The sequence below is a fragment of the Giraffa tippelskirchi genome, chromosome 8 (genome assembly GCF_054371585.1).
Source record: "Giraffa tippelskirchi isolate mGirTip1 chromosome 8, T2T-mGirTip1v1.2.pri, whole genome shotgun sequence".
NCBI classification, from domain to species: domain Eukaryota; kingdom Metazoa; phylum Chordata; class Mammalia; order Artiodactyla; family Giraffidae; genus Giraffa; species Giraffa tippelskirchi.
This window is the reverse complement of record NC_137282.1, coordinates 117900033-117914258: the sequence shown is the minus strand read 5'-3', so window position 1 is coordinate 117914258 and position 14226 is coordinate 117900033. Positions and strand designations below refer to the sequence as shown.

Below are 14226 nucleotides of genomic sequence, written 5' to 3'. Positions count from 1 at the left end.
AAGTCTTGGGTTCCCCACGGGTGACTGCCAGCCCCAGGGCACTGCGTGCAGCCGGGGCCCGCCCGGCCCGGGGCTGACGCCCCCTCCCTTGGCGAAGCTGCTGCTTCCGGGCACGGCCTCTCTCTGACGGGTGTCACGGTCTGTGCCGGTGTGTCTGTCTCGGACCGCATGCCATCCTCTCTGCCCTGCGTGCCTCCCGTTTTCCGTCTCTCTGCCAGTCGCTCTGGGTCTCCCTCTCTCTGTCTCTCCCTCCCTGCGTGTGCCGGTGCGTGTTTGGGTGTGCGCGCGCGCCTGGCCGTCTGTCTGCATCTCCGTCTCGCTGTCTTTCTGTCTCTGTCTCTTTCTGTCCCTCTCTCTCTGTCTCTGTCTCTGCTGACCGCCGGCCTCCCGTCCCTTCCTCTGGCCCCGGCCTCTGACAGGTGCTCTGGCTCTGGCTCCGGCTGAGGAGCTTGCGCCGGCCGGCTAACCCACTGGGCGTGGGTGCGTGCGAGGGTCTGTGTGTCTGTCCGTGTGCCTGCCGGTCGCTCGTCTGCTCTCTCAGGAAGGTCCTGTGCTTGGCGGGGGGGGGTGGTGGGGGGGGAGGGCGAGGGGGCAAGGGGGCAAGGGGGGGGGCCTGGGTAGGCCGAAGGGGCGGGGCTGACGCCTCACCCCTGGCCGTGCCCAACGCTGGAGCCGGGAGTCAAGCTAGCTCTGGCAGAAGGAAGCAAACGGCCACGGGTAGCCTTTGCAAGCAGTTGCTGGGCCGCCCCGCCTTTAGGGCTCCCCGGGCGAGACACGCCCGTGTGGGCCCCTAGGCCCGGGCCCCAGGTGGGCGCCCAGGGTGTTTTGCCCGCAGGAGCCCAGCACGCTGCAGACAGGCCCAGGCTCGGGAGGTCTCTCCTGCAGAGCAAGCGTGAGGGAAAAGCCGTGTACAGCTGGCCTCGAAGCTCCCTGGGAGTGTGGGAGCCCGCCCTGGGCGCGGGGCCCCAGGGGCCATTGCCACTGCCAAATGACCTCCCAGCCAGCGCTTCCCAGCTTGGGGGTGACCCTCAGGCCGCAGGCGGCTGGGGACGCTATCGTCCTTGGAGGCAGGATAGGCAGCCCCAGAGAGCGGGTTTTCAGGCCTCTAGCGCGCAGCCAGTGTGTAGCGCCTCAGACGCCGGACCTCCGGGCCTGCTCCCAGGGCCTCAATTCCGGAGTCGGGGCCCTGTGTCCGCCTGCGGTCTGGGAGCCTTGCAAACACACTCCTAGGTCAGCGCGGTCCTGCCCGTGGGGAAGGAGGCTGCGGGAGTGCGTCTGAGGGGGCCGGGTGCCACGCTGGGGTCACCTGGCCGAGGGCACCTGGCCCCTCCCACGGGCTCCCGGCGAGGGGTGGCGGGCTCGCCCCTGGCGTGCCAAAGGCCGCAGCGGGGAGCAGAGCTAGCTCTGGCAGAAGGAAGCAAACAGCCACGGGAGGCCTTTGCAAGCAGTTGCTGGGCCGCCCCGCCTTTAGGGCTCCCCGGGCGAAACACGCCAGTGTGGGCCCCTGGGCCCGAGCTCCAGGTGGGCGCCCAGGGTGTTCTGCCCGCAGGAGCCGAGCACGGTGCAGACAGGCCTTGGCTCGGGAGCTCTCTCCTTCCTGCAGAGCAAATGTGACGCAACGGCCGCGTGGAGGGTGCCTCGACGTTCCCTGGGAGTGTGGGAGACCGCCCTGGGCGCGGGGGCCCGGGGGCCACTGCCGCTGCCAAGTGACCTCCCAGCCAGCGCTTCCCAGCTGGGGGTGACCCTCAGATCGCAGGCGGCTGGGGACGCTATCGTCCTTGGAGGCAGGAAAGGCAGCCCCACAGAGTGGGCAAGGGGGGGCCTCGGGTAGGGCGAAGGGGCGGGGCTGACGGGCTCCGGTCGACCGCGCCCTGGCAGGTGCCCGGCAGGACGGGCGCTCAGGGCCCCGGCTGGGCCGCGCCGAGGCCCGCAGGAGGCTCAGAGCGCCGCGGGCCGCGGGCAGCGGCGGGCCCCGAAGCCAGACACCTCCGGGGCCACGTGGCCCTGAGCAGCGAACGCGACGGCGGGTGCGGGGTGCGGGGTGCGGGGTGGGGGTGGGGGTGGGGTGGCGGTGGGGGTGGGGCGCCGAGAGGGGGCCGGCCTGGAGAGGCCCAGGGTGGGAGGGCGCCGAGACCTCCGCGCCCGTCGCCCTCCACCCCCCCCCGACCCCACCCCACCCCACCCCCGGCACGCACGCCCGGCCGCTCGCGGTCCCGGAAGCCCTCTTGGCCCCCGCGCCGGGCCAGGCGGTTGCTGGCCAGGGGTGGCGGTGTGCGGGGGTGGGGCGGCATCGGCCGGCCGCCGGGCTGCCGGCCCTGGCCGGCCGGAGTCCGGTCGCGGGGCGTGCGGCTCAAGTGCAGCGCGCGCTCCCGTGGAGAGCCGCGGCCGGCTGGCCTGACCCGGGGGTCAGAGCCAATGGGAGGCGCGGCGCAGGGCTCTTAGGGCGCCTGGCGGCAGCCGCCTCCGTCTACGGCCATACCACCCTGAACGCGCCCGATCTCGTCTGATCTCGGAAGCTAAGCAGGGTCGGGCCTGGTTAGTACTTGGATGGGAGACCGCCTGGGAATACCGGGTGCTGTAGGCTTTTTGCCTCCCCTCTCCTTTAGCCCCCGGCCCCCACGGCGTCCCAACTCTTGGGTCCCCGCCGCCCCCGTCCCAACTCTTGGGCCCCCGCAGCCCCAGCCCCAGCCCCAGCCCCTCCCGGGCTGGACGGTCAGGGCCCCGACTCCCGCTGCCGACCTGGCTTGCCTCCGCGCGGCCTGCGAGCCCCTCCGCATTCGGCTTCCAGGAAACCACACGACGGTCGGGGGTCTCCGCCTGGGGCTCCCTGGGCCTTGGCACGCCTCAGGCAGGGGGGAGGGAGGCCCAGCCCCAGCCCCACCCCCAGCCCCACCCCCAGCCCCACCTCCAGCCCCATCCTCGCAGGCGCTCACACACACACACACACACGCACACACGCACGCACGCGCGCGCACACACACACACACACACACACACACACACACACAGACCCCCGCCGCCGAGACAGGTCAAGAGCCGGAAACCCACAGGTAAGGCCCACGAAGAAAGAGGGAGAGAGAGACAGCAAGAGGACCACACAGGCTTCCCAACCCCCGGCCTCCACATCCTCCCGCCTTCCATTCCGGGTATCCACCCGACCCCCAGTCGACCCGACCCCACCCTCGCCCACCGACACACTCACTCACACACCCACCCTCTGGCCTGGGGGCGGGTCCGGGTCTCGCCTTAGGTAGCCAAGCCGAAGGGGACCCTTGAGACCTCGGCTGCGAGGAAGTCTTGGGTTCCCCACGGGTGACTGCCAGCCCCAGGGCACTGCGTGCAGCCGGGGCCCGCCCGGCCCGGGGCTGACGCCCCCTCCCTTGGCGAAGCTGCTGCTTCCGGGCACGGCCTCTCTCTGACGGGTGTCACGGTCTGTGCCGGTGTGTCTGTCTCGGACCGCATGCCATCCTCTCTGCCCTGCGTGCCTCCCGTTTTCCGTCTCTCTGCCAGTCGCTCTGGGTCTCCCTCTCTCTGTCTCTCCCTCCCTGCGTGTGCCGGTGCGTGTTTGGGTGTGCGCGCGCGCCTGGCCGTCTGTCTGCATCTCCGTCTCGCTGTCTTTCTGTCTCTGTCTCTTTCTGTCCCTCTCTCTCTGTCTCTGTCTCTGCTGACCGCCGGCCTCCCGTCCCTTCCTCTGGCCCCGGCCTCTGACAGGTGCTCTGGCTCTGGCTCCGGCTGAGGAGCTTGCGCCGGCCGGCTAACCCACTGGGCGTGGGTGCGTGCGAGGGTCTGTGTGTCTGTCCGTGTGCCTGCCGGTCGCTCGTCTGCTCTCTCAGGAAGGTCCTGTGCTTGGCGGGGGTGGGGGGGGGGAGGGCGAGGGGGCAAGGGGGCAAGGGGGGGGGCCTGGGTAGGCCGAAGGGGCGGGGCTGACGCCTCACCCCTGGCCGTGCCCAACGCTGGAGCCGGGAGTCAAGCTAGCTCTGGCAGAAGGAAGCAAACGGCCACGGGTAGCCTTTGCAAGCAGTTGCTGGGCCGCCCCGCCTTTAGGGCTCCCCGGGCGAGACACGCCCGTGTGGGCCCCTAGGCCCGGGCCCCAGGTGGGCGCCCAGGGTGTTTTGCCCGCAGGAGCCCAGCACGCTGCAGACAGGCCCAGGCTCGGGAGGTCTCTCCTGCAGAGCAAGCGTGAGGGAAAAGCCGTGTACAGCTGGCCTCGAAGCTCCCTGGGAGTGTGGGAGCCCGCCCTGGGCGCGGGGCCCCAGGGGCCATTGCCACTGCCAAGTGACCTCCCAGCCAGCGCTTCCCAGCTTGGGGGTGACCCTCAGGCCGCAGGCGGCTGGGGACGCTATCGTCCTTGGAGGCAGGATAGGCAGCCCCAGAGAGCGGGTTTTCAGGCCTCTAGCGCGCAGCCAGTGTGTAGCGCCTCAGACGCCGGACCTCCGGGCCTGCTCCCAGGGCCTCAATTCCGGAGTCGGGGCCCTGTGTCCGCCTGCGGTCTGGGAGCCTTGCAAACACACTCCTAGGTCAGCGCGGTCCTGCCCGTGGGGAAGGAGGCTGCGGGAGTGCGTCTGAGGGGGCCGGGTGCCACGCTGGGGTCACCTGGCCGAGGGCACCTGGCCCCTCCCACGGGCTCCCGGCGAGGGGTGGCGGGCTCGCCCCTGGCGTGCCAAAGGCCGCAGCGGGGAGCAGAGCTAGCTCTGGCAGAAGGAAGCAAACAGCCACGGGAGGCCTTTGCAAGCAGTTGCTGGGCCGCCCCGACTTTAGGGCTCCCCGGGCGAAACACGCCAGTGTGGGCCCCTGGGCCCGAGCTCCAGGTGGGCGCCCAGGGTGTTCTGCCCGCAGGAGCCGAGCACGGTGCAGACAGGCCTTGGCTCGGGAGCTCTCTCCTTCCTGCAGAGCAAATGTGACGCAACGGCCGCGTGGAGGGTGCCTCGACGTTCCCTGGGAGTGTGGGAGACCGCCCTGGGCGCGGGGGCCCGGGGGCCACTGCCGCTGCCAAGTGACCTCCCAGCCAGCGCTTCCCAGCTGGGGGTGACCCTCAGATCGCAGGCGGCTGGGGACGCTATCGTCCTTGGAGGCAGGAAAGGCAGCCCCACAGAGTGGGCAAGGGGGGGCCTCGGGTAGGGCGAAGGGGCGGGGCTGACGGGCTCCGGTCGACCGCGCCCTGGCAGGTGCCCGGCAGGACGGGCGCTCAGGGCCCCGGCTGGGCCGCGCCGAGGCCCGCAGGAGGCTCAGAGCGCCGCGGGCCGCGGGCAGCGGCGGGCCCCGAAGCCAGACACCTCCGGGGCCACGTGGCCCTGAGCAGCGAACGCGACGGCGGGTGCGGGGTGCGGGGTGCGGGGTGGGGGTGGGGGTGGGGTGGCGGTGGGGGTGGGGCGCCGAGAGGGGGCCGGCCTGGAGAGGCCCAGGGTGGGAGGGCGCCGAGACCTCCGCGCCCGTCGCCCTCCACCCCCCCCCGACCCCACCCCACCCCACCCCCGGCACGCACGCCCGGCCGCTCGCGGTCCCGGAAGCCCTCTTGGCCCCCGCGCCGGGCCAGGCGGTTGCTGGCCAGGGGTGGCGGTGTGCGGGGGTGGGGCGGCATCGGCCGGCCGCCGGGCTGCCGGCCCTGGCCGGCCGGAGTCCGGTCGCGGGGCGTGCGGCTCAAGTGCAGCGCGCGCTCCCGTGGAGAGCCGCGGCCGGCTGGCCTGACCCGGGGGTCAGAGCCAATGGGAGGCGCGGCGCAGGGCTCTTAGGGCGCCTGGCGGCAGCCGCCTCCGTCTACGGCCATACCACCCTGAACGCGCCCGATCTCGTCTGATCTCGGAAGCTAAGCAGGGTCGGGCCTGGTTAGTACTTGGATGGGAGACCGCCTGGGAATACCGGGTGCTGTAGGCTTTTTGCCTCCCCTCTCCTTTAGCCCCCGGCCCCCACGGCGTCCCAACTCTTGGGTCCCCGCCGCCCCCGTCCCAACTCTTGGGCCCCCGCAGCCCCAGCCCCAGCCCCAGCCCCTCCCGGGCTGGACGGTCAGGGCCCCGACTCCCGCTGCCGACCTGGCTTGCCTCCGCGCGGCCTGCGAGCCCCTCCGCATTCGGCTTCCAGGAAACCACACGACGGTCGGGGGTCTCCGCCTGGGGCTCCCTGGGCCTTGGCACGCCTCAGGCAGGGGGGAGGGAGGCCCAGCCCCAGCCCCACCCCCAGCCCCACCCCCAGCCCCACCTCCAGCCCCATCCTCGCAGGCGCTCACACACACACACACACACGCACACACGCACGCACGCGCGCACACACACACACACACACACACACACACACACACAGACCCCCGCCGCCGAGACAGGTCAAGAGCCGGAAACCCACAGGTAAGGCCCACGAAGAAAGAGGGAGAGAGAGACAGCAAGAGGACCACACAGGCTTCCCAACCCCCGGCCTCCACATCCTCCCGCCTTCCATTCCGGGTATCCACCCGACCCCCAGTCGACCCGACCCCACCCTCGCCCACCGACACACTCACTCACACACCCACCCTCTGGCCTGGGGGCGGGTCCGGGTCTCGCCTTAGGTAGCCAAGCCGAAGGGGACCCTTGAGACCTCGGCTGCGAGGAAGTCTTGGGTTCCCCACGGGTGACTGCCAGCCCCAGGGCACTGCGTGCAGCCGGGGCCCGCCCGGCCCGGGGCTGACGCCCCCTCCCTTGGCGAAGCTGCTGCTTCCGGGCACGGCCTCTCTCTGACGGGTGTCACGGTCTGTGCCGGTGTGTCTGTCTCGGACCGCATGCCAACCTCTCTGCCCTGCGTGCCTCCCGTTTTCCGTCTCTCTGCCAGTCGCTCTGGGTCTCCCTCTCTCTGTCTCTCCCTCCCTGCGTGTGCCGGTGCGTGTTTGGGTGTGCGCGCGCGCCTGGCCGTCTGTCTGCATCTCCGTCTCGCTGTCTTTCTGTCTCTGTCTCTTTCTGTCCCTCTCTCTCTGTCTCTGTCTCTGCTGACCGCCGGCCTCCCGTCCCTTCCTCTGGCCCCGGCCTCTGACAGGTGCTCTGGCTCTGGCTCCGGCTGAGGAGCTTGCGCCGGCCGGCTAACCCACTGGGCGTGGGTGCGTGCGAGGGTCTGTGTGTCTGTCCGTGTGCCTGCCGGTCGCTCGTCTGCTCTCTCAGGAAGGTCCTGTGCTTGGCGGGGGTGGGGGTGGGGGGGGAGGGCGAGGGGGCAAGGGGGCAAGGGGGGGGGCCTGGGTAGGCCGAAGGGGCGGGGCTGACGCCTCACCCCTGGCCGTGCCCAACGCTGGAGCCGGGAGTCAAGCTAGCTCTGGCAGAAGGAAGCAAACGGCCACGGGTAGCCTTTGCAAGCAGTTGCTGGGCCGCCCCGCCTTTAGGGCTCCCCGGGCGAGACACGCCCGTGTGGGCCCCTAGGCCCGGGCCCCAGGTGGGCGCCCAGGGTGTTTTGCCCGCAGGAGCCCAGCACGCTGCAGACAGGCCCAGGCTCGGGAGGTCTCTCCTGCAGAGCAAGCGTGAGGGAAAAGCCGTGTACAGCTGGCCTCGAAGCTCCCTGGGAGTGTGGGAGCCCGCCCTGGGCGCGGGGCCCCAGGGGCCATTGCCACTGCCAAATGACCTCCCAGCCAGCGCTTCCCAGCTTGGGGGTGACCCTCAGGCCGCAGGCGGCTGGGGACGCTATCGTCCTTGGAGGCAGGATAGGCAGCCCCAGAGAGCGGGTTTTCAGGCCTCTAGCGCGCAGCCAGTGTGTAGCGCCTCAGACGCCGGACCTCCGGGCCTGCTCCCAGGGCCTCAATTCCGGAGTCGGGGCCCTGTGTCCGCCTGCGGTCTGGGAGCCTTGCAAACACACTCCTAGGTCAGCGCGGTCCTGCCCGTGGGGAAGGAGGCTGCGGGAGTGCGTCTGAGGGGGCCGGGTGCCACGCTGGGGTCACCTGGCCGAGGGCACCTGGCCCCTCCCACGGGCTCCCGGCGAGGGGTGGCGGGCTCGCCCCTGGCGTGCCAAAGGCCGCAGCGGGGAGCAGAGCTAGCTCTGGCAGAAGGAAGCAAACAGCCACGGGAGGCCTTTGCAAGCAGTTGCTGGGCCGCCCCGCCTTTAGGGCTCCCCGGGCGAAACACGCCAGTGTGGGCCCCTGGGCCCGAGCTCCAGGTGGGCGCCCAGGGTGTTCTGCCCGCAGGAGCCGAGCACGGTGCAGACAGGCCTTGGCTCGGGAGCTCTCTCCTTCCTGCAGAGCAAATGTGACGCAACGGCCGCGTGGAGGGTGCCTCGACGTTCCCTGGGAGTGTGGGAGACCGCCCTGGGCGCGGGGGCCCGGGGGCCACTGCCGCTGCCAAGTGACCTCCCAGCCAGCGCTTCCCAGCTGGGGGTGACCCTCAGATCGCAGGCGGCTGGGGACGCTATCGTCCTTGGAGGCAGGAAAGGCAGCCCCACAGAGTGGGCAAGGGGGGGCCTCGGGTAGGGCGAAGGGGCGGGGCTGACGGGCTCCGGTCGACCGCGCCCTGGCAGGTGCCCGGCAGGACGGGCGCTCAGGGCCCCGGCTGGGCCGCGCCGAGGCCCGCAGGAGGCTCAGAGCGCCGCGGGCCGCGGGCAGCGGCGGGCCCCGAAGCCAGACACCTCCGGGGCCACGTGGCCCTGAGCAGCGAACGCGACGGCGGGTGCGGGGTGCGGGGTGCGGGGTGGGGGTGGGGGTGGGGTGGCGGTGGGGGTGGGGCGCCGAGAGGGGGCCGGCCTGGAGAGGCCCAGGGTGGGAGGGCGCCGAGACCTCCGCGCCCGTCGCCCTCCACCCCCCCCCGACCCCACCCCACCCCACCCCCGGCACGCACGCCCGGCCGCTCGCGGTCCCGGAAGCCCTCTTGGCCCCCGCGCCGGGCCAGGCGGTTGCTGGCCAGGGGTGGCGGTGTGCGGGGGTGGGGCGGCATCGGCCGGCCGCCGGGCTGCCGGCCCTGGCCGGCCGGAGTCCGGTCGCGGGGCGTGCGGCTCAAGTGCAGCGCGCGCTCCCGTGGAGAGCCGCGGCCGGCTGGCCTGACCCGGGGGTCAGAGCCAATGGGAGGCGCGGCGCAGGGCTCTTAGGGCGCCTGGCGGCAGCCGCCTCCGTCTACGGCCATACCACCCTGAACGCGCCCGATCTCGTCTGATCTCGGAAGCTAAGCAGGGTCGGGCCTGGTTAGTACTTGGATGGGAGACCGCCTGGGAATACCGGGTGCTGTAGGCTTTTTGCCTCCCCTCTCCTTTAGCCCCCGGCCCCCACGGCGTCCCAACTCTTGGGTCCCCGCCGCCCCCGTCCCAACTCTTGGGCCCCCGCAGCCCCAGCCCCAGCCCCAGCCCCTCCCGGGCTGGACGGTCAGGGCCCCGACTCCCGCTGCCGACCTGGCTTGCCTCCGCGCGGCCTGCGAGCCCCTCCGCATTCGGCTTCCAGGAAACCACACGACGGTCGGGGGTCTCCGCCTGGGGCTCCCTGGGCCTTGGCACGCCTCAGGCAGGGGGGAGGGAGGCCCAGCCCCAGCCCCACCCCCAGCCCCACCCCCAGCCCCACCTCCAGCCCCATCCTCGCAGGCGCTCACACACACACACACACACGCACACACGCACGCACGCGCGCACACACACACACACACACACACACACACACACAGACCCCCGCCGCCGAGACAGGTCAAGAGCCGGAAACCCACAGGTAAGGCCCACGAAGAAAGAGGGAGAGAGAGACAGCAAGAGGACCACACAGGCTTCCCAACCCCCGGCCTCCACATCCTCCCGCCTTCCATTCCGGGTATCCACCCGACCCCCAGTCGACCCGACCCCACCCTCGCCCACCGACACACTCACTCACACACCCACCCTCTGGCCTGGGGGCGGGTCCGGGTCTCGCCTTAGGTAGCCAAGCCGAAGGGGACCCTTGAGACCTCGGCTGCGAGGAAGTCTTGGGTTCCCCACGGGTGACTGCCAGCCCCAGGGCACTGCGTGCAGCCGGGGCCCGCCCGGCCCGGGGCTGACGCCCCCTCCCTTGGCGAAGCTGCTGCTTCCGGGCACGGCCTCTCTCTGACGGGTGTCACGGTCTGTGCCGGTGTGTCTGTCTCGGACCGCATGCCATCCTCTCTGCCCTGCGTGCCTCCCGTTTTCCGTCTCTCTGCCAGTCGCTCTGGGTCTCCCTCTCTCTGTCTCTCCCTCCCTGCGTGTGCCGGTGCGTGTTTGGGTGTGCGCGCGCGCCTGGCCGTCTGTCTGCATCTCCGTCTCGCTGTCTTTCTGTCTCTGTCTCTTTCTGTCCCTCTCTCTCTGTCTCTGTCTCTGCTGACCGCCGGCCTCCCGTCCCTTCCTCTGGCCCCGGCCTCTGACAGGTGCTCTGGCTCTGGCTCCGGCTGAGGAGCTTGCGCCGGCCGGCTAACCCACTGGGCGTGGGTGCGTGCGAGGGTCTGTGTGTCTGTCCGTGTGCCTGCCGGTCGCTCGTCTGCTCTCTCAGGAAGGTCCTGTGCTTGGCGGGGGTGGGGGGGGGGAGGGCGAGGGGGCAAGGGGGCAAGGGGGGGGGCCTGGGTAGGCCGAAGGGGCGGGGCTGACGCCTCACCCCTGGCCGTGCCCAACGCTGGAGCCGGGAGTCAAGCTAGCTCTGGCAGAAGGAAGCAAACGGCCACGGGTAGCCTTTGCAAGCAGTTGCTGGGCCGCCCCGCCTTTAGGGCTCCCCGGGCGAGACACGCCCGTGTGGGCCCCTAGGCCCGGGCCCCAGGTGGGCGCCCAGGGTGTTTTGCCCGCAGGAGCCCAGCACGCTGCAGACAGGCCCAGGCTCGGGAGGTCTCTCCTGCAGAGCAAGCGTGAGGGAAAAGCCGTGTACAGCTGGCCTCGAAGCTCCCTGGGAGTGTGGGAGCCCGCCCTGGGCGCGGGGCCCCAGGGGCCATTGCCACTGCCAAGTGACCTCCCAGCCAGCGCTTCCCAGCTTGGGGGTGACCCTCAGGCCGCAGGCGGCTGGGGACGCTATCGTCCTTGGAGGCAGGATAGGCAGCCCCAGAGAGCGGGTTTTCAGGCCTCTAGCGCGCAGCCAGTGTGTAGCGCCTCAGACGCCGGACCTCCGGGCCTGCTCCCAGGGCCTCAATTCCGGAGTCGGGGCCCTGTGTCCGCCTGCGGTCTGGGAGCCTTGCAAACACACTCCTAGGTCAGCGCGGTCCTGCCCGTGGGGAAGGAGGCTGCGGGAGTGCGTCTGAGGGGGCCGGGTGCCACGCTGGGGTCACCTGGCCGAGGGCACCTGGCCCCTCCCACGGGCTCCCGGCGAGGGGTGGCGGGCTCGCCCCTGGCGTGCCAAAGGCCGCAGCGGGGAGCAGAGCTAGCTCTGGCAGAAGGAAGCAAACAGCCACGGGAGGCCTTTGCAAGCAGTTGCTGGGCCGCCCCGCCTTTAGGGCTCCCCGGGCGAAACACGCCAGTGTGGGCCCCTGGGCCCGAGCTCCAGGTGGGCGCCCAGGGTGTTCTGCCCGCAGGAGCCGAGCACGGTGCAGACAGGCCTTGGCTCGGGAGCTCTCTCCTTCCTGCAGAGCAAATGTGACGCAACGGCCGCGTGGAGGGTGCCTCGACGTTCCCTGGGAGTGTGGGAGACCGCCCTGGGCGCGGGGGCCCGGGGGCCACTGCCGCTGCCAAGTGACCTCCCAGCCAGCGCTTCCCAGCTGGGGGTGACCCTCAGATCGCAGGCGGCTGGGGACGCTATCGTCCTTGGAGGCAGGAAAGGCAGCCCCACAGAGTGGGCAAGGGGGGGCCTCGGGTAGGGCGAAGGGGCGGGGCTGACGGGCTCCGGTCGACCGCGCCCTGGCAGGTGCCCGGCAGGACGGGCGCTCAGGGCCCCGGCTGGGCCGCGCCGAGGCCCGCAGGAGGCTCAGAGCGCCGCGGGCCGCGGGCAGCGGCGGGCCCCGAAGCCAGACACCTCCGGGGCCACGTGGCCCTGAGCAGCGAACGCGACGGCGGGTGCGGGGTGCGGGGTGCGGGGTGGGGGTGGGGGTGGGGGTGGGGGTGGGGTGGCGGTGGGGGTGGGGCGCCGAGAGGGGGCCGGCCTGGAGAGGCCCAGGGTGGGAGGGCGCCGAGACCTCCGCGCCCGTCGCCCTCCACCCCCCCCCGACCCCACCCCACCCCACCCCCGGCACGCACGCCCGGCCGCTCGCGGTCCCGGAAGCCCTCTTGGCCCCCGCGCCGGGCCAGGCGGTTGCTGGCCAGGGGTGGCGGTGTGCGGGGGTGGGGCGGCATCGGCCGGCCGCCGGGCTGCCGGCCCTGGCCGGCCGGAGTCCGGTCGCGGGGCGTGCGGCTCAAGTGCAGCGCGCGCTCCCGTGGAGAGCCGCGGCCGGCTGGCCTGACCCGGGGGTCAGAGCCAATGGGAGGCGCGGCGCAGGGCTCTTAGGGCGCCTGGCGGCAGCCGCCTCCGTCTACGGCCATACCACCCTGAACGCGCCCGATCTCGTCTGATCTCGGAAGCTAAGCAGGGTCGGGCCTGGTTAGTACTTGGATGGGAGACCGCCTGGGAATACCGGGTGCTGTAGGCTTTTTGCCTCCCCTCTCCTTTAGCCCCCGGCCCCCACGGCGTCCCAACTCTTGGGTCCCCGCCGCCCCCGTCCCAACTCTTGGGCCCCCGCAGCCCCAGCCCCAGCCCCAGCCCCTCCTGGGCTGGACGGTCAGGGCCCCGACTCCCGCTGCCGACCTGGCTTGCCTCCGCGCGGCCTGCGAGCCCCTCCGCATTCGGCTTCCAGGAAACCACACGACGGTCGGGGGTCTCCGCCTGGGGCTCCCTGGGCCTTGGCACGCCTCAGGCAGGGGGGAGGGAGGCCCAGCCCCAGCCCCACCCCCAGCCCCACCCCCAGCCCCACCTCCAGCCCCATCCTCGCAGGCGCTCACACACACACACACACACGCACACACGCACGCACGCGCGCACACACACACACACACACACACACACACACACAGACCCCCGCCGCCGAGACAGGTCAAGAGCCGGAAACCCACAGGTAAGGCCCACGAAGAAAGAGGGAGAGAGAGACAGCAAGAGGACCACACAGGCTTCCCAACCCCCGGCCTCCACATCCTCCCGCCTTCCATTCCGGGTATCCACCCGACCCCCAGTCGACCCGACCCCACCCTCGCCCACCGACACACTCACTCACACACCCACCCTCTGGCCTGGGGGCGGGTCCGGGTCTCGCCTTAGGTAGCCAAGCCGAAGGGGACCCTTGAGACCTCGGCTGCGAGGAAGTCTTGGGTTCCCCACGGGTGACTGCCAGCCCCAGGGCACTGCGTGCAGCCGGGGCCCGCCCGGCCCGGGGCTGACGCCCCCTCCCTTGGCGAAGCTGCTGCTTCCGGGCACGGCCTCTCTCTGACGGGTGTCACGGTCTGTGCCGGTGTGTCTGTCTCGGACCGCATGCCAACCTCTCTGCCCTGCGTGCCTCCCGTTTTCCGTCTCTCTGCCAGTCGCTCTGGGTCTCCCTCTCTCTGTCTCTCCCTCCCTGCGTGTGCCGGTGCGTGTTTGGGTGTGCGCGCGCGCCTGGCCGTCTGTCTGCATCTCCGTCTCGCTGTCTTTCTGTCTCTGTCTCTTTCTGTCCCTCTCTCTCTGTCTCTGTCTCTGCTGACCGCCGGCCTCCCGTCCCTTCCTCTGGCCCCGGCCTCTGACAGGTGCTCTGGCTCTGGCTCCGGCTGAGGAGCTTGCGCCGGCCGGCTAACCCACTGGGCGTGGGTGCGTGCGAGGGTCTGTGTGTCTGTCCGTGTGCCTGCCGGTCGCTCGTCTGCTCTCTCAGGAAGGTCCTGTGCTTGGCGGGGGTGGGGGTGGGGGGGGAGGGCGAGGGGGCAAGGGGGCAAGGGGGGGGGCCTGGGTAGGCCGAAGGGGCGGGGCTGACGCCTCACCCCTGGCCGTGCCCAACGCTGGAGCCGGGAGTCAAGCTAGCTCTGGCAGAAGGAAGCAAACGGCCACGGGTAGCCTTTGCAAGCAGTTGCTGGGCCGCCCCGCCTTTAGGGCTCCCCGGGCGAGACACGCCCGTGTGGGCCCCTAGGCCCGGGCCCCAGGTGGGCGCCCAGGGTGTTTTGCCCGCAGGAGCCCAGCACGCTGCAGACAGGCCCAGGCTCGGGAGGTCTCTCCTGCAGAGCAAGCGTGAGGGAAAAGCCGTGTACAGCTGGCCTCGAAGCTCCCTGGGAGTGTGGGAGCCCGCCCTGGGCGCGGGGCCCCAGGGGCCATTGCCACTGCCAAATGACCTCCCAGCCAGCGCTTCCCAGCTTGGGGGTGACCCTCAGGCCGCAGGCGGCTGGGGACGCTATCGTCCTTGGAGG

At 71.7% G+C, this 14226-nt stretch overlaps 4 non-coding genes across 4 annotated transcripts; all 4 read left to right on the top strand.

The window, feature by feature from the left end:
* Positions 1-2465: 2465 nt before the first annotated feature.
* On the top strand, positions 2466-2584 carry LOC145519419 (5S ribosomal RNA). The gene has a single exon (XR_014063822.1). It is a non-coding gene; the product is annotated as a 5S ribosomal RNA (ribosomal RNA).
* Positions 2585-5752: 3168 nt separating this feature from the next.
* Positions 5753-5871, top strand: LOC145519418 (5S ribosomal RNA). The gene has a single exon (XR_014063821.1). It is a non-coding gene; the product is annotated as a 5S ribosomal RNA (ribosomal RNA).
* A 3170-nt stretch (positions 5872-9041) lies between these two features.
* Positions 9042-9160, top strand: LOC145519416 (5S ribosomal RNA). The gene has a single exon (XR_014063819.1). It is a non-coding gene; the product is annotated as a 5S ribosomal RNA (ribosomal RNA).
* Positions 9161-12336: 3176 nt separating this feature from the next.
* On the top strand, positions 12337-12455 carry LOC145519415 (5S ribosomal RNA). The gene has a single exon (XR_014063818.1). It is a non-coding gene; the product is annotated as a 5S ribosomal RNA (ribosomal RNA).
* The last annotated feature ends 1771 nt before the right edge of the window (positions 12456-14226 follow it).